The sequence below is a fragment of the Ruditapes philippinarum genome, unplaced genomic scaffold (assembly GCF_026571515.1).
Source record: "Ruditapes philippinarum isolate M1 unplaced genomic scaffold, ASM2657151v2 ctg11337_1_1_1_1, whole genome shotgun sequence".
NCBI classification, from domain to species: domain Eukaryota; kingdom Metazoa; phylum Mollusca; class Bivalvia; order Venerida; family Veneridae; genus Ruditapes; species Ruditapes philippinarum.
Window position 1 is genome coordinate 1735 of NW_026866979.1, and position 20813 is coordinate 22547.

Below are 20813 nucleotides of genomic sequence, written 5' to 3' on the forward strand. Positions count from 1 at the left end.
GAAATTGTTTTCAGTATTAAGGTCATAGTGACCTTGGCCTTTGACCTTGTGACCCCAAAATCAATAGGGGTCTTCTACCCAATATGGACAATCATCCTATGAAGTTTGAACACTGTAGGCCAAATGGAACTTAAGTTATGCTCCGGAAACTGTTTTCAGTTTTAAGGTCATAGTGACTTTGACCTTATGACCCCAAAATCAATAGGGGTCTTCTACCCAATATGGACAATCATCCTATGAAGTTTGAATATTGTGGGCCAAATGGAACTTAAGTTATGCTCCGGAAACCAAATTGCTAACGGACAGACGTACCAAAATTTGATGTTTATGAGGCAAATGAGCTCATAAACACCACCTGGACCAACGTCCATAAGCAAAATAAGCTCATAAAAACAAAAAAATAGCTCTTAATTTGAATTTTATGAGTTTATGTTCTTTATTTAACTACGGAATGAAGCTCATAATAATCAAATGTTGGCTGACGGATGGACTGACGGACGGACAGACGGACGGACGCCAGGGGGTATAACATAATAATTATGTCCGAAATTCTTTCGGGCATATAAAAAAGGATCAAAAACTAAGCTGATGTTGAGATGAACTGTCATAAATTCTTCAGTTAATTGAAAGAGGGCAAAATGTACAAAAAGCCATGGAGCTAAATATACATGGAGAAAAAAACTGTTATGTCACACAGTTAAATTCAGCATTGGCAGAATTGTGTTCACATAAGTTATCATATGTTGCGGGATTTTCAGAGATTTGATGCATCCTGGGTAAAAGTAGCCAAAACACCGCCATATTGAATTCCCGGAGGAAGATTTTTTGTTTGTTTTGGGTTTTAGGTCACATTGACACAGTATAGGTCATATCGCGACGTTCAGCTTTACTGGTGATGGAAGACCTCAAGTGCCCTTCCGTGCATTATTTCAGGCACGAACGGGCACCTGAGTAGAACCACCGACATTCCGTAAGCTAGCTGGATAGCTTCCTCAAATGAAAGAATCCAAAGTTCCTGTCGGCATTCGAACCCACAGCAGTGAGGGGCAAGTGGTTTGAATTCAGAGGAAGATGAAGCATATTTTGCTTAAATAACCCTTTCCCTCATGAGCATATTGTGAAAATGGCCGTTTTCACTGAAAAGCCTCCTGTTACAAGTTCAAACTTCTATGCAACTATGAAAAATGCTTCAATACTAATCAAACTTGGCACAAATGTTGACTGGACCATTGCCTTTGAAACGACATGCTCAGTCTTAAATTTCCTGTTACCATGGCAACAAGGGGACATCTCAAAATTGCCAAAAATCACTATTTTGCCTCGATTTTTTTCTACTAAAATTTATTTCAAAGTGCTGCAACTTCTCAAGGGATTGAGATAGAGTCAAAGGCTTTTCAATGATGGTTACACGTTACCTTATGATCGACCTGCCAGGGTCATTTTTAACCTCTCACAAGTCCAAAATTTTCTTGGCATTGAGGGGGACTCCGCCCCCCCTTCAAACCCACCAAACAGAAGGGGGCACATCCCCCTTCTGGCAACCTCCTGATGTGTCTTTTGGAGGGGGGGGGGGGGGGGGGTGGGGGCGGCGCTGAAAAAGTGCTCACTTTTTTTTAGCAACATTTCTCAAACAAAGACATGTGTTTGGGGCCCAAAAAGGACATTTTTTTACCATTTCAGGCCTAAAAAAAAAGGGGGGGGGGTGGGTCGAAAGTGCGTTGTTTCGCGTGTATATGAGGAAAAGGGTTAAGAAGCAATAGTTATTGGTTGTAAAAGATACAATACACACTTTTCAATACAAATATTTCTCCAATGAAACCATATTGGTTATGTAGACAATAATTAAAGGATATCGTCAAAGTTTAACAAGAGCGTGAAAATCGGAGACTAGCAAGAAAACCCGATTTTCAAGGAAGCGTGCAAAGCATTGTGGGTCTGAATTTGACAATTATCTATTTTTGGAGCTTCCTATCTGTTGTATATATATGAAAATGCAAAGAAGTTGTTGGATAACCAAAGATCAACATTTCATTTGATTACCAGAGATCAATTTACTGGATTACGGAGATTCTCAGTATGAAAGATTTGATGAAAAGAAAATTATTAAACTGGCAAAAATTGGATCTTACAGCAAGGATTTACTCATTTAAAAAAAAAACAAACTTTAAAGGCAGCAATAGAAAATGTAGGCGCTGCATGTAATACTTTTTTTTTCTTGCATCATGTTTTAATTGTACTGTTTAAGTGACGCTTCTTAGACTGTTTAAGTGATGTTCCTCATTCATTAAGTTAAGAAAATGATGAAATCAAATTGAAATCTAGGAGTGACCTAGTCAAGTATTATATTGTTTTAACTTTTAGTGCTAAATTAAAATTCAAAGAGGTGTCACATGTTACACTGTTACAGTGATATGCTGGAATTCTAACCTTTGTCAGATACACTTATGATATGATATACATAAATGATCTACCACTCCATTTGAAAACCTCAGAGGCAGATCTTTTTGCTGATGACACTACTCTCACAGCATCAGGTCTCTCTACACAAGATTTACATAATAAACTTCAAACTGACCTTGACAATATTAATCTATGGTGCAAACAAAATGCAATGATGCTAAATGCCCAGAAAACAAAAGCAATGAACCTGTCATCCAATAGAAATAAACAACAATTACAACCATTACATCTGCAAGAACATGAAATTGAATTTTCTGAGACAGAAAAGTTACTAGGTATTCATGTTGACAATAATCTTAAGTGGAAAACCCAAGTAGACAAGACATTAAAGAAATGCAATACACAGTTGTACCTTCTTCTCCGAATTAAACAATACCTTGATGTAAAAGCAAGAAAAACTGTTCTTTAATGCTTATATCTTACCACATTTAGATTATTGTTGTACAGTCTGGGGGAATTGTAACAATGAACAGATTTTGGATATCATAAAATTTCAGAAAAGAGCTGCAAGAATCATTCTTGACAAAAGCTACGATGCTCCATCTGCTGAGTTATTTAATGAATTAAATTGGATAAAATTTGATGAAAGAATTAGATACAAAAAAGCTGTCATTATGTATAAATCTTTAAACAATGCCTCATTTCCACAGTACATGAAAAACAAATTTCAATTTATTCATCAAAGACATGAGCATAACCTTAGGTCAGCAAAAAACTCAGATTTATTTGTGCCACAACCTAAAAAAAGAAATTTTTTAGAAAATCTCTGACATATTCAGGCCCTAAACTATGGAACAATATCCCTCATTCTATTCGTAAATCTGAAACTATTAGAAAATTCCAAGCTTCCTATATCAGTTGGAATTTCACATAAGTACCTTGGTCTTGCATAGATTAAGTATTAAGTAATATATGTACATGCATTGTGTTTTGAATATGTATTTTGTTTGAATGTACATTGTTTTTGTTGTGTTTTCATGTATATATTATGCATTTTTGTCTTCATGTATGTTATTTGAAAATTTTGCTGTATAACCATTATGTAAATTATGTATATTTTATGTATATTTATGTTTTGAGGCCCACATGGAAGATTGGGAAACCAAATGTGCAGCCTCAGTAAATAAAGACTTTACTTACTTACTTACTTACTTACTTACACTTCATCCAAAAGAATGTTACATAAATTTCTTATTTACATGCAAGATTTAATTTGTAGAAAATAATTGATGAATAAAATGTTTTCCATCACGAAATAGGAATTAAGAATGCAGAGGTTTTTTCAATATAGACCATGTTGTGAATTGGCAAATACAAAATTTTGAGTGATTTTCCTCATTAATGTACTTTTTGTGCCCCCACAGAAAAGGGGGCATTTTGTTCTTGTCTGTCAGTGTGTCAAATCCTCATGTTGTGTTACAAGTTGCTCTTAAAGTGCTTGAGCTAGAGTCAACAAAATTTACAGCATGTGAAGATGTACACCTGAGGTTACTGTTGTAGATTTATTCAGTTTTGTAAAGAGTTATTGTCTCAAGAAATAATAAAAATTGGCAATTTTCAATATGTGTCATGCATTTCTCAAAATGCATTTGTCCTAGAGTCATGAAACTTTACAGGAATGTTGGTCAGCGTGTGTTGTATTGCCCTGGGGTTTTGCCTGTGGATTTATTGGCGACGCCGGTGAGCAGCGTCGTCTCTTATGGAATGCTTTTTATTTTGGCCTATGGAAGGAGCTGTTATTATTAGCAGTCAGTGTCATGTTGTGTTAATTAGTTTAATTTTGATTCGCAAAAATCAAGTTAACAAATATGTTGTTATATTTGTATTTAATAACTTTATGTAAAAAGCATGTGCATTGTGATATTATTTTCACGAAATTGCAGGCTCAATTTAACAGTTTGTCCCTTAGTTTTATTGACAATACTAAAACCCGTATTTCGAATATCGTTGTGGTCTACATTGATGGCGTATCCATTCATTCATTCATTTATATATTTTCAAAATTTTCTTACAAGAAGAAAGTTCACCTGCAAATGAGTATTATGATAGGTAATGAACTGTTGTAAACGATTATCCTATTGTTTTTATTCATATTACGTTTATCTGTTGTACAGAATGGTTTGTTTTTAACAAAGTGTACCCGTATCCGGATGTTGAAAGCTATCCGATTTTCTGCAATTACTGCTTTCACATGACCATTTTTTATGAATACTTCACCATTAATTTGCATGGCTTAATAAAACTGAGCCTGCAACATTTTCCATAATTTTGCTGTTTATGGTGTTCTTTTGGGTTTCAGGTTTTCTCTATTTTAAGGGGAAGTAACTCATGTTTACTTAATCATTTGTTTTTTTTTTCTTTAGGTTTTACTTACTATTTTTGTTCTTTAAAATTTACCTGTAGTAAGGTCATCAAAAGCATACAGGCCCTGAGCAGTGAATATTGATAGATTTTTTTACTGGCTTTATATACCTTAGACCAGGATTTTTCTAGTTTGTTCAGTTAGAACATACCTACAGGTTTTCTGCTAGAGGAATCTTCTAATCAATATGTGAAACTAATTATTATTTTCTATGCGTTTGTATATAAATTGTTAATAAAATAACCTTTGGTGAAAATGAAAGGTATAATATTAAAGCTATACATATAGGTGCTCATTTTAAACACTTGATATATATGAAGTTAATTATATAGTAAAGTCTAATGGAAGGTTAAAAGAGGGATTCAATGCTTAGACACTCACACAACTCAATCTTTATTACATTATATAGACCATTTGAGATTTTTTTTCACTTTTATACTATCAATATAGTGGGGAAAATGTTGTGGTTTAGAACTGTTTCATTATTAAAGAGAAAATGTGTGGCCGGTGGTCTTCTGAAGATCATGGGTTCGAGTCATGGTCAGGCAGTTTCAGTCAGGTTTTAGAAGTGGCTTTTCAACGGACACATGTTTGATTCATTTAAAAGATTGCATTAAATTTGAAATAAACAAAGGCAGTATTGCATGATATTTTTAGATCTACAAAGGGCATTTGATACAGTTGATCACACTATACTGCACATGAAGAAGTTCTTTTTCTTCTTCGTCATGAAATTTCAAGCATCTGGCATATGTAATGACATTCTTACATGGTTTAAGTCTTATCTCTGATAGACAGCAGCTGGTGGATGTGGCTGGTACTCATTCTACTGCTGCTCTGAATACCTATGATGTCCCCCTGAGGTTCATTTTAGGTCCTTTTTTATGTCTAATATATGTCAATGACATGTCTGCAACCCAACCCTAAGTAATAAGCTTTTTTATATGCACAGGCATTTTATCACTCTGGTCATATTTTTTCCCAAGTACGATACTCGTGCCTGTGATTATATGCTGATGACTCAGGTATCCTTGTATCTGGTAAAATAAATCTGAAGAAATTCTTTCTTATAGCATGAGTAATATATAAGATTGGTTAATTGACTATAAAGTGTCCTTGCATCTTGGCAAGACAGAGTCTACTCTTTTTGGTTTAAGTTTCAACTTAAACTTGGCCTAGCCTCCAGGTCACATGTAATGGTACTGCTATAAAGTACACATCTTTTGTTAAGTATTTAGGTGCAAATCTGGATCAATTTCTTTTGGCGTCGCCCTTTGATGCTTTGCATCAATACTTTTCTTGTTCAGTATTTGTATAGTTTTTGCCCTTGACATAGTTTAATTTGCGATTTTCAACTTTTGCTGCGAGTAGCTCGAAATGTATTTGACAATGAGTCATGAACTTTTTCTGAGATATTGATCAGCATGTGAAGTTCTGCATCTGGGGGGATTGCTTGTAGATTTACTTATTATTTTTAGTGTTTAATGGCCCTTGACTAAGTTAAAATGTGCAACTTCCATCTTGTGTCGCTTGTAGCCAAAAAGGTATTTGATCTAGAGTCACGAAACTATAAAGAAATGTTGATCAGCATTTTAAGTTTTGTTAAGTTATTGATTTGTTTTTCAGGTTTGTAAGAGTTATTGACCTTAACTTAGTGTAGGGTTCGAATTTAAGCAATGCCGGTTAAGTCTAATACCGCTCGCAGAAATAACTTGAGCTTAAATTTTTATCTGAGTGATTGCTTATTGTGGAAGTTTTGATCTTTTGCGCATGCCTTTGGCAAGTGCCCCCTGCAGAAACTAATGACATTTACTGTGCCATCTGCACTAACTGGTAACTAATGACATTTACTGTAAATTAAGGTTGCTCTTTTTGGTTTTTCTGTGGCTATATTTAGACAGACTATTTATAACGGGCAATTACTAGTGTATAAGAGTGTCTATGTGGTTTCATTGGGTGAATGAGGTTCGATTAACTTATTTTGTATTATAAAACTGATTGTGTTTTGATAGTGCTATAGAAATTAATTGTTTACTGGGCAGGTCAATTATCTTTGGTGTTAATAGCTTCGGCAAACTTAATTTATGAAGAAAGTTGTTTTGTATACCTCATGTTATGGTATTTAAACACTACATATTTAGCTGACTGGACTTTAAAGACATCTATTGTGTGTTAACTATTACAGTTAAAATATATATTTATAGGTTGATCAGTACCTCAACTTTTCAGTCTGTTGGTGTAATCAGCCTTATCAATCACAAAATATGCTTTAATGAATAAAGGTGCAAAGAAATTGAGTTACATGAACAAGCAGTGTAGCAATACCACATGACCTGAACATCATTTTCGGCATCATTTCCGAGACAAATATTGCTCGATTCAAAAAGGAAAATAGCCATAAGTATTTTATTTCTGCACTGATTTCTTTGGGATATGCACCATTCTTCGGAGAAAAATATAAGCTTGCCATAGAATAGTGTTTTTCCTTCAGCACATGAGCCGTTTTATCAAACACTTTGTACAACCTTGAAAGTTGCTTGTATGCGAGCCAACACCACGTTATGAAGTCTGTAACATTCCTTGTGTTTTTGTTTTGATTACTTAATTATTGCAAGAATTGAATTAATTTGAAATTGTTTTAATATATCTACTTTTAGGATACCTTTTAAGTAGTGTGGTGTTTCCTTTTGTTTTATCAAGATGTTTTCGTAAGTACTCAGACATACGGACGTTGGACAATCGCAAGTTTTTCTCTAGAACACAATTATTTGTCAATGGTTACTGATTCTTGGTGACTTTATGCAACGTATATGCTTTAGCGCATACACGCTACAGATGTAGTTAATAAAATAGTACACAGATAGTATAGTACACACACACAAAAAAGTGATTTGCACAAGTTATTAGAGAAAGGCTTTTTTAAAATTAAAAGAAATAAAGTGGCTGAACCAGGATTCGAACCTACGAGTTTATAATGTCTATAATGTTTTGCTATTTCCATGTTTCAAGGCAGTGTGTCATTCTATGGCTCCTTTTTAAGTATGTCATTTGCTTCAATGGTTTGCTTGGGGATTTTAACAATGGTCTTGGTTCCTGCCACTTTGTCCATTCCCTTCTCAGTTTTTCCTCATTGTATTTCAAAGTGTGTCTTTTGTCTGTATAGTTGGAGATAACACCCCCACCTCCCTCCCTTCAATTTGGTCCCATATCCCCTTCCGTTCTTTTATCTTTAATTATACTTTTATGATATACTATAGTAGTTTTCTAAGACATTCACAATAATAATATGGTTTTTGAGAATGTAAGATGCTTGTAACATGAAGAAAATGGTGATAAATGTAATATAATTTGTCATAAAAATAGCAAAATGTAATCAAAGCACTGGCAGTATTGACTACCACAAAGAATACTAATTCACTGTAACTTTACTTCTTTCAAAATTGCAAAAGATGAAAAAGATTGTTCAGGTAATTTGCCATGAACACTAAAATTTAGAAGCTTTTGAGAAATAAAAATAAAAGCATTTCTAAAGCGTTATGGGTCTGAGCTAGGTGGCCTTGACATACCTCCCATGAACACACTTTGTGCCTGCAACAATGTCAGTTTTGCTACTATAATGAGCATAAACTGAAGATCTACATGTACTTGCATTAATTTTCAAAATATGGAAACGTTTGTCTGCCCTGTAAAAAGTAAGTGTGGCGCTAAATTTTCGATCCATAAGGGGTTAAAACTGTCCACCTTGTCATTTTATTAACTGTATGTGTTATTGGGGTAGGTGGGGGGGGGGGGCGAATATGGACATTTGTCCTTCAATATTTGAAAGTTATTTCATTTACTTGATATCAAACAATTGCTGATTGTGGCAGTGGATCTTTTTCATTTATAGGAAATAATTTATGAGATTGAACTATAGTGTAATATACATTTAAATATATTTCACAAAGATAATATGTGATAATATAAAATCACAATTTAGTTAGGTTTTTTACCAATATTTAAGGTTTATTTAGATACAGTCAAAACTGCCCGATCGGCCACCTTTATAAAAGCGCCACCTGAAAATGAAACTGATTCACTTGTCTTTTTTTTCCCCTGTCTTGTGTGTGTGTGTGTGTGTGTTTTGTTTAGTGTAAGAATGATAGTTTTTTAAGTAGATTTATTCTTTTTCTTTCTGAATTTTTTGAAAGTTTTGTTTTTACTTTTTTTTCTGTGTGGAGTTTCTATGTAAATGTGAATGATTGTGTTTATATGTTTTTGAAAAATAAAATAAATGAAAAAAAAAAAAAAAAAAGCGCCACCTGCCTAAGTGCGCCACCTCTGGACATCCCCAATGTAAATTACTATATATTTGTCTCTTATAAGACGGCCACCTGCTCAACGCCGCCAACGGCCACCCATTTTCATCCCCAAATGGCCAAAATTACCAGATCAAACGGCCAGTACAAGAACGTTTGTCGCCATTTTGGATCCAATATTTTTTCTGTACCATACCGTTTTTGTACCGTTTTACATTATTTTTTCCAGAAGTCGGTAAATTTGTTTGTACGTGAAATTATAATTGTGCGTAGAAATTTCTTTTAAATTAACCATATTAACGAAATCTAACTGCAAAGCAAAATCTAAGCTGTCCAATTGATTAAGTTGAATCTATACCTTTCAATGTCTAATAATCGCTAATCCGATTGTTTTGAAGACGTGTCAACATACATGTGTAATATGATCACGGTATCAATCTAATACACGCCGCGGGGTATGACCTTTCTTTGTTTGCATAATCGTGGTAGCTATTTATTGTCGCAAATCAAAGCGTTACTCGGCAAATTTCTTCGTTTGTATTGAGAACAATTTTTAATTTTTTAATTTCCTTTGTGTATTAATAAAAAGTAATTGATATCTTTTCCTAAAGTTTATGGAGTTGAAAGAAATTAAATTAAATCAATAACCGAGCATAGTTAACTTTGTATGTCTAGACTTCTAGGCTTTTTTACACTAAAATAATGTGCCAAATTACTTTTACTCAGGGTTCGACACTAACTGTTTTAACAAGGGATCCCATAGGAATCCCTGAGATTTAATTCAGGGATTCCTCCTAAATGTCAGGGATTCCTCAGATCAAAATAGTAAAATTTGAAAGCGAAGAATAACAAGGGAGTTCAAATTCTTTTTTTAAAGACCACATACATGATAAATTGCCTTGTTTCAGATGCAGAAAATGTAGTTTATGAGCCCTTTGGTGTTTTTTTTGCTTGGATTTTTACGACACATCAACAAATAACTGGCCATATGAGCCCTTTGGAAATATTGCTGTTTAAAGTTTTAAAAGTGTTTCAAAGTGTTTACTTTACTATAGTATATATATATTTAATTGGACTGCTAAGATAAATTAAAACAATACATTTTTACATGCACGTAAACAGAATAACATTAAGCTCACCCACTGAACAAGAGTTCGATTTGAAAATAAAACCTGTTTTCTCCCTGGGGTTGATAATTATTAACGAGTTTCTGTAAATGAAGGTATAATGCAAGTGACTGGGCAATGGGTCTTAGGGTTTGAACTTTTGAAGTTAAGTAGGAACTGGGGAAACATTTTCCCAGATAGCCTAGGGTTCACTGAAATAGAGCCAACATATCATCTGCAGATCTTTAAAAACTTACATTCATATTCCAGTAAGTTCTGGAATGGATAACTTTTGGAAAATATTTACTTTCATGTCATTTAAAAAGAAATGTTTAATTATGATCACTTTAAAAAAATAAGTGATTTTCAGCTTACTGTACACTTTTTGTGTTTAAAAGGAAATATCCCATAGATTGTTGTAAATTAAATATTTTGTTAAATTTTTACTAAAGCTAAAATATCAAGAAAAAAGTTTTGTTTGCATTACAAGTAAGGTACCTTCAAATGATTTCGTTTTTAAAAGTTAAAAGTTGCCCCAAGTCAATGACAGGATGTGTAATATCCAAATTTATTGTTCTCAATTTTTACACTGAAATGTCCGATTCTTTTCCTCCCTGTGTGTATTGATTTTTTTTAAGTTTTGACATATGCCACATCAAAGGCACTCACCGCATACAGCAGTCATGTAGTTCAGAACACTGATTGGCCCAAAGAACTGTCAGATGAAATATACGTCATTTGGTGTAGGTTTCACCTAAGGATTTTTCTCTCTTTTTTTTTTGTCGGTAAATTATGCGCGACCTTGGTTGACCTTAGAACACTTCATTCTTTAGTTAGACAATATTTTTCAGCATTTAAGGCTGCAAAGTTTCAAAAAGGATTTTTAACTGAAAAGTATGGATTCTTTTTATTCTATTTATTAATTATACTTTTGCTGTACTACAGGGAGAAAAAAAATACATCAGTAATCTTTTTGTTTTTTCACTTTTTTTACGAAAATTTACAATGATCACAAATGCCGAATTTTGGCACACAAAAAAACAAACACTTGTTAACTTCGAAGCTACCGCCGGCAACGCCGATCTGCACATATTTGAAGTAAACACTGCTCGTGTAAAAAATTATACGATAATTATATTTCTTTCTTGAATTTTCACAACTTAATATTATGAAGTCAATGCATGATATAAAATTATTCAAGAATGTTTCTTTAGCCAAAGTATTTTTCATTATATATTGCAAATGAGTTGATAGCAGTCACTGCACAAAGGAAATCTGGCGTACATGATTCAAGAGAGTAGATTTTACCGGCGGGACTTTTCTTTTCTTTCTTGAACATTGCAGTTGTGCCAGTCTTTATTAACACTTTTCTTGATTATTTGTGATTCAATGATATTAATTCAGACAATTTCAAAAATTTACACAGTAATTTTTCAGGGATCCCAACGGAATCCCCAGCTAGGAATCACAGAGATTCCTCCCGACTTTTTGGGATCCTCGGAATCCCGGGATCCCGTTAATGTCGAACCCTGAATTACTATACAATGTATATCTGACTACCTGACTTTAATTTTAAAATGCACATTTTAACACTTTTATCAATTACATGTATATGTTCTTCTTAATATTAGATTTTCAACATTACATATTAAATTCTATAATTTGAATGTTTTATTTAAAAAAACAAAACAAAAAACATTACAAATCATGGTGTTTTACGTCATATCTAAAAAATAGTTTAAAATAGTCACTTTTCCTAGCCCTGGATAAGAGAGCCACCTGTATAAGAGAGACACTTTTACAAATTCCCAATACTGTCTCTCTTATACAGGTTTGACTGTATATCAAAACAAAAAATCTTTTCTACTGTCTTTGTATCCTCCTTTTCATGTGATGATTCAAATAATACAAACCGAATGCTAATTTACTTCCATTGCACTCTCAGAATTTTCAGTGCATAAAGGTTGTAACTTGAGATACAACCATTTAGCGCTGAAAATTAAGAGCAATTTGAGATACAACCTTTTGACAAATATTGATTTAACTTGTTAATTTTCAGATTTCATTTAAAATACTTACTGAGGATATGTATAACCACAAAATACATTGAAAATGTTAAAAATGTTATTTTGTGGAAAAAAGTGAGTTACAACCGTTTTGCGCTAAGCCCGCGATAGGCAAAATCAAAACTGAGTTTCTTTAAACTTGTCAAATGGTTAGAATATGATAACAGAAACATTTTAAGCGGAAAATGGGATCCTCAATAATACAAGAGGGCCATGATGGCCCTGAGGTTGCTCACCTGTATATAGGCCCCGGAGCTGGCAAGTTTAAACCCCAGGGCTTTTATTTGAACAGACTCGGAAGAGTCACCCATTAGAAGATGTTAAGTTTTTACTACACACATATAATGAAAAACAACGATCTCCCCCCCCCCCCTCTATCGGCTGGGCCAATTTTAACCCAAGGGCTTTTATTTGAACAAACTTGGTAGACACCCATAAGAAGATGTTTCATGCTAAACATCTTAGCTCTAACTCATCTCACTGGGTTTTTTAAAAGAAGATTTTTAAATTTTTACTACAGTGTAACTTCCGAATTCCGGAACTTCTGAAATCCGGAAACTTCTAAAAACCGAACAATTTTTTCGGTCTTCTATTTTCTATTAATATAATACTTCTGAATTCCGGAACTTCTAAATTCTGAATTCTGGACGATATTTTCGTAAAATTAGAGTCAAATCAATGCAATTTTACCTCCAAAATCCGGAGATATCCAAAGGTGTGAAATACATTGTAAATCGAGAATGTTTACCCTGCAGGAAGATTTAATCTCTTATCGATTGTTTACTTTTAAGCGGTGATCGTGTAATTTGACATGCGTTAAAATCACAAACTGTGAAATGGTATGTTTGAAGTGATGCGATTAATTAAAGTTATTTATGGCGGTCAGTTAATTTGAAGTGTTTATTAGCGGATTAAATGACAATTAATTGGGACAATGTATGCATCAAATGTCTTTAGGGATTTTATTGCATTTGTTGTACTAATGAATTAACTAGCATCGGACAATAATATGTAAGTTTATGCAATTAACAACATTTCTACAAACTGATAGAAATTCAAAGGCATTTGCAAGTAAGATAAAAATGAGCAAACTTTAATTGATTAAAATGAAGACAGAACAATCTTTAAATAATGGTCTTTTTAGAAATTTGCATTATTATTAAGTATTAAATAAAGTGTCAAATATAAATGTTTTCTTTTCCTTCACATCTTTATCTTGATTAAAAGACTATTATATATGATATTACAGTAATGGCTACATTTTTCTTGACATTCAGTGACATCTAGTGGCTTAGTCTTGTCCACATTATCCTAAACCTCTGAATTCCGGAAACCTCTGAAATCCGAACTTTTTGACAAGTCCCATGGGTGTTCGGTTTTCAGAAGTTACACTGTATACACCAGGGGCTGCCAACAGCAAATTGCAAAATCAGAGGAAAATACGCCGGGGATCAAGGGGGCTGCGCAAGCACCCTTTGCAGGTCCAGGGCAGAGCCCTGGTGGGGGTCCAGGGGGCGTAGCCCCCGGAAGCTCCTGGATTCTGATGATTTGGTATGCCCTTAAATCAATTTCATGGACTCTAAATTTGACTTCCTTGGTTGCCTTTAAAGCCATTCAGAGACACTTTAGTTGGACTTCAGATTTTCATCAGCCCTCAAAGCAAATATCCGACATTTTTGACGCATTTTGACAACAGACAAGAGCGACAATGTAAACGGTAATTTGATTGGTTATTCTAAAATAGAATGCCGGAAAAGACTCGATTTGAACAATGAGAAAAGCGCTTACAGACATAGGCAGCTAGTGTAACGATAAAGCCGAAACTTGCCGGTTTTTGAACTGTACTGAATGAATTTATTGTCTTTGTCGAATTTACATCGATCTCAAAAATGACCCAGGTGCTCACGAAATCCGCGGATTTCCGCGAATCCGCGGAAAATCGGCAGCCCTGATACACATATAGGGAAAATCAATGACCCCCTGAGGCGGGGCAAATTTTGACCCCAGGGCTTTTATCTGAACAAAATTTGTAGACACTTACTAGAAGATGTTTCATGCTTAATATCTAAACTCTACCTATTTGGGTTTTTTTCAAAGAAGATTTTTAAGTTTTTGCTATACACATATAAGGAAAATCAATGACCCCCGGGGCGGGGCCAATTACGACCCCAGGGCTTTTATTTGAACAAACTTCGTAGACACTCACTAGAAGATGTTTCATGCTTAATATCTAAACTCTAGCTATTTGGGTTTTTTCAAAGAAGATTTTTAAAGTTTTTGCTATACACACATAAGGAAAATCAATGATCCCTGGGGCGGGGCCAATTTTGACCCAAGGGCTTTTATTTAAACGAACTTGGTAGACACCCATTAGAACATGTTTCATACTAAATAATTCTTAGCTCTAGCTCTTTGAGTTCTTTAAAAGAAGATTTTTTAAGTTTTTACTATATGCATATAGGGAAAATCAATGACCCCCTAGGGCGGGGCCAATTTTGACCCCAGGGATTTTATTTGAACAAACTTGGTAGACACTCACTAGAAGATGTTTCATGTCAAATATCTAAGCTTTAACTCTTAGGGCTTTTTAAAAGAAGATATTTAATGTTTTTTCTTTCGGTTGCCATGGCAACCAGAGTTCTGCATGGAATTAAATTCTTTGAACAACTTTGTTAAGGCTTCACACAAGGAACATCCCTGTGAAGTTTCATTATGATCTGCCTTATGGTTTCAGAGGAGATGTCGTTTTAAAAGTGTGAACAGACAATGTACGACAGACGACGGACGAAGAGTGATCCTAATAGCTCACCCTGAGCATATGCTCAGGTGAGCTAAAAATCGTGCGCATAAAATACCAAAGATTTAAAAAGATATTATTTAGTGAAATAATTAAAATACGCCAATATGTATAACTTTAACAATTCAGACTATAGTTTAAAGCAGTTTTCAGAATTGGTTGCAAATGTGAAGCAACATGCTTTTCGTTCTCTTTTATCTTAACCAAGAAAAACATTTTATTATACGATGTAATGTATGTACACAAAAAGTCCATTTTACTGCGAAGGGTATAAGGAGTTCTAGAAAAGGAGTGGACGGTAGTTTGTTTTTTCCAGTACAGTCCATCAAACCAAGGCTGCATTATTCTCGATCGTGGGCATTCTTTTGGGATTCTGTTTTTTGTTTGTTTTTTTTCTCTTTTTTGACATGCTTCATGACACTCACAGATATTTCACAATCATTACTGTGAAAGAGCATTGATTAAGAGCAAAGAAATTGCTTTACAAATACAGACTTTTGAAATCACTTATTGTGCAGCGAGTAAGAATCATTTGTGTACATACGTTATTTATAATACACATTACATTGCATAAGGCAATAGAAAATAAATAACTAGATTCTCATCCAAATTTTGGGAAAAAATGGGGCGGGTGGGTGGATTTTAATTTTAATTTTTTATTTTCCATTCTTGGTCTGGAATTACACACAAGGAGGTCAATATTTGGGAATTTGTTGTATATAATAGGTTCTAATATTATGTGTATGTAAGATATATAGATTCAGATTGAGAATAGAAGTAACATGATAATATATCTTGATTGTAATGATCTAGGTGTTTTATTGAATCTTTCATATTATTGTTTGGACAAAATGAAAAAACAATATATAGATCTACATGTATTGTTACAAATAAGACATATTAATTTTATAAAGGAGTTGAATAAAGATGTACTATATGCCTATGCTGATCAATAGTGCTTTTACATGAGTAAATTAATTATTCAACCAATGCAGCTACACAAAAAGACAATCCTATTTATATATTACATTGCAAAAATAACATCTAAGCTTTTGAAAATTTGGCAAAGAAAGTACAGAGATTTACCAATTATATTAAAAAGCGATCTTATTTTCACTTTCATACCATGACTAGATATTATAAAGATTACATACAAAATCAAGCAGCACGCTCAGACCATGAAGATTCTATGCAAAATTCATTTTTAAGGCCACAAGGACCGGCACCCTTTTGTTTATATTTGGTTCAGATGATTATTTCAGGCCGTGACAATTCAAGTATTATATGATAACAACCTGGGTGAATGTCAAAATGACGGCTTTTCTTTTTGTGGCTTTCAATGAAGAAACAAAACAAAATGTGGTCAGTAGAAATAATCAGGGTCCTCACTAGGATTTTCAAAATCCTGAGACTCCCAATTCTGCTGTTTCTTCTTGATTAATTCCATCATGGAGCTTGTATAATATATCTGTGATTCCACACACCCCCCTCCCTTTAGAAAATATACATTGTACAACACAAACTGGCAAATGTCTCATTCTTAACTAATGTAAACAATACAGTAAGTTAATTTAATTAATAAACTATATTTGAAGTGTTATTGGACAATTTTTATCAATACAAGGCTTCCTTTTGGTGACTTCTTTTTTTATTATAAAAATCTGCATCGCGAAAATATGTGACAAACGAAAAAAATGTCTGTTTTCTGCATAACCATTCACAATTCTAGTTGTCGTTGATTTTGATTTTATCAGATTAATTATTTTATGAGTATTTTAAGATTGTTATTCAGCTGCTATTTTAAAAGGCATTGTAAAACAAAATTTCCAAATTTGTAATTTACGGCAAAATTTACCGATGCTGTTTATGAACTGCTGTTTATTTGAATATTTGACTTGTCCAAAATTGGTCTTTTGTGGCTCAAACTTTAATATAGTTAAAGTTCTTTAACACATTTCATTTTAACTATCAAAACAGGTTATTTTTAGCTCTTAGAAATTTTATTTGGACACGAGGATTTTTCACGGTAAGAAATTTTATCTCGGCCCGCATGATCCGATCTTTATTCAGCCAGGACCGAGACCGAGACTGACGGATTTTCGGCCGCACAGATTATGATACACTTATATACTTAATTCTTTTTGTTTCTTTCTTTTTGTTTCTTCTTTTTTTTTTTTTTTTTGAAAATAAAAACTGTTCGGGCGGAGCAATTTTTGCCGAGCGGGCGGGGATGAGAATCTGGGAATTTATTTTCTATTGCCTAATAAAATGTTTTTCTTGGTTAACATAATTATAGAAAGAGAACGAAAGGCATGTTGCTTCACATTTTCAACCAGGGATGGGTACCATTATTTTTAAAAGTAATTAATTAATTACAATTAAAATGGAAACTTCCCAATTACATTACAATTACATGAATTTTCACATTGTAATTAATTAATTACAATTAAATTTGCAAAAATAATTAATTATTTTCTAGTTAAACTGTTTTAATATGAAAACAAGGAACATCGCAATGCGATGCAACCAGGTTTTCAGCAAAATATTTCACAGAAGCTTTGTCATGAAGGGGCATTTGTTTTTAATTGAACTTTTAGGAGGAATTATGGCTTTTTTAATATTCCTCAAACAAAAATGATTGAGAAATTTTATGTTGTCTATTCGCCTTTTTTTCCCAAATGTTTTAGAAAGGTAAACAGTACTTTATTTTTGCTTAATTTTTGCATTTTTGCGTCTCTTGTCATTTTCTTTTGTCAACAATATTGGCGTGTGGTGTTTTGTGCGATATCAAGAAAAGTATGTTCACAATTTTAAAAAAATACTTGAATGATGTCTTGGAAGAAACATGGGAATTTAGTGAGCGCCAGGGCACTTGATGACAAAGCTTCTGTGAAAGTTTGGTCAAAATCCATTGAGAAATGTAGGAGAAGTTGTGCACTGTAGAAATTGTTCACTATATGTTCTGTATAAGGAAAAAATATACAAAGGGCCATAATTCGGTCAAATATTATCCAATCACAAAACCCCGACAATATGTGCCAGGCACTTGAAAACAAAGCTTCTAAGAAAGTTTGGTCAAAATCCGTTGAGAAATGTAGGAGGAGTTGAGCACAGAAGAAATTGTTCTGTATAAGGAAAAAATATACAAAGGGCCATAATTCGGTCAAATATTATCCAATCACAAAACCCCGACAATATGTGCCAGGCACTTGATAACAAAGCTTCTAAGAAAGTTTGGTCAAAATCCGTTGAGAAATGTAGGAGGAGTTGCGCACAGAAGAAATTGTTCACTATATATTCTATATAAGGAAAAAAAACAAAGGGCCATAATTAGGTCAAATATATACCAATTGCAAAACCCTGAAGGAAAAAAAACAAAGGGCCATAATTAGGTCAAATATATACCAATTGCAAAACCCTGACAATATGTGTCAGGGCACTTGATGACAAAGCTTCTGAGAAAGTTTGGTCAAAATATGTTGAGAAATGTAGGAGGAGTTGCGCACAGAAGAAATTGTTCACTATATATTCTATATAAAGAAAAAAAACAAAGGGCCATAATTAGGTCAAATATTATCTAATCGCAAAACCCCGACAATATGCGCCAGGGCACTTGATGACAAAGCTTCTGTGAAAGTTTGGTCAAAATCCGTTGAGAAATGTAGGAGGAGTTGCGCACAGAAGAAATTGTTTACGCCCGCCCGCCCGCCGACATACCTCAATCTAATAACCAGTTTTTTCCTTCGGAAAACCTGGTTAATAACATAGTTTACAAAGCACACCAGATACAGAAAAAATTTTCACTTAGAAAACATTAAATCAAACTCATCAGTCTGTTTTCTGTTCACAATGCCTTGTTACATTTAACAAACATGAGAGCTTCAAAGTTTTGTCACTCATATTACATCGATCAGGACAAAAAACTTTGCCTGCAATAGAGAGCAGTCTCTCCAAGGGTGCAGATGATCCTGCCTGCTTTAATGAAAGTAACAATATGGTGTTGAAACTATTTTGTAGAAAAATTGCAAGATAAGTGAGTACTTTTGTGAGCCATTGATTGATACTTTTTACTTCAGGCAAGTTTTAATCTTAACAATAGTTACCAACAAACACTTGCCAGTATATACCTTAGGCTATATCAGTCATGACAATACCCATGAAAAGCTACCTGTATTAAAATCATTGACAGGTGATTATTAATTCTTAAAAGATTATCTATTTCAAACATTATACAGGTGAAAAAGTATGCATTTTACCTAAATCAGATCAATGGTTAATGTGCACAGAATTCAGATTATTTGAATTTAATTGAATTTAATTGACAATTAATTTAATTAATTAAAGAATTTCACAAAGTAATTAATTTATTACAATTAAAATAATTGAGTTTTGGCTCAATTAACAAATATTTTTAATTATATGATTTTTTATACTTAATATTATATTATTGAGGACCCCATTTTTCCGCTTAAATGTTTCTGTTAACATTTTCTAACTACGTGACAAGTTTAAAGAAACTCTATGGAACAGTTTTGATTTTGCATATGACATGTATGAGTATGTCTATATGAAAATTCACGAAAACATCCTTAAAAAGCCAAAAGGTTGGGATACCTGGCATACATAACTCTGTTAGGGCATTCCTAGTAATAGAAAGAGCATCAAAACACTAGGCCCCCGAGTATTAATCAGATGGCAGAGTGTTATGATGTTCTTTCTATTTTGTATCATAGTCAAACATAACTCTGTTAGGGCATTCTTAGCAAAACAAACAAATGACGCAAAATTAAAACAAGCAAATGGAACAAACTATATATTTTTTGCAACAGTATGTTTAAGAACATTAGCGAGAGAGTCCATCCCCCCAATTATTGTTTTCATTGTTTTACCATTTGATGCCATTGCTAAAAGAACGACTCTGCCTGCGTTATTACAATGGCAAGGCATAATTTGTTTCCCAAATAACATACTTTTCTATAAGAATAGCCTTTGTTATAGAAAAAGAACGGAATTCATGTTTCTTCGCATTTGTAACCAATTCTGAAAACTGCTTTAAACTATAGTCCAAATTTTTGGCTTGGAACTGGTGCCATAATTGTCAATTGAAGAAAAAGTTCAGGTTTACGCCATAAATAATTGCAATGTAAACATATTTAAGTAAGATTTTGCCTTCCTTACTCCCGCTTGATGTAATCACGACTTTAAATCATGGCGTAGATCAGATAACACAAGAAAACAAAATAGCTTGCAACTGAAGTCCGCTGCTATACATGCAACTTTCAAGGTTATACAAAGTGTTTGATAAAACGGCTCATATGCTGAAGGAAAAACGCTATTCTATGGCAAGCTTATATTTTTCTCCGAAGAATGTTGCATATCCCAAAGAAATCAGTGCAGAAATAAAATATCTACGGCTATTTTCCTTTTCAATCGAACAATATTTGTCTTGGAAATGATGCTGAAAATGACATCAAGGTCATGTGGTATTGCTACACTGAACAAGGTTACATCTGTACATTATCACTGGTGGTTCTTTTCTATATAGGAAAGTAGTGTTTCCATTGATAACCTATTCCTTATCTCCAAAATTTTTTGTAAATTTATCTGTGAAATTGTTTAAATTTTTATAAAACTTGATTGACTGTTGAATGCTTTGTCTTTTGTAAAAAAGGAATCTTAATTCAAATGTTATTTCCAAAGCTCATTGCATTCTAGTAACTACAA

General features: G+C 33.5%; 1 long non-coding RNA gene across 1 annotated transcript; it reads left to right on the forward strand.

The window, feature by feature from the left end:
* Window positions 1–18313: 18313 nt before the first annotated feature.
* Window positions 18314–18784, forward strand: LOC132734390 (uncharacterized). Its single transcript, XR_009626312.1, has 2 exons — window positions 18314–18423; window positions 18482–18784. It is a non-coding gene; the product is annotated as an uncharacterized LOC132734390 (long non-coding RNA).
* Window positions 18785–20813: the final 2029 nt, after the last annotated feature.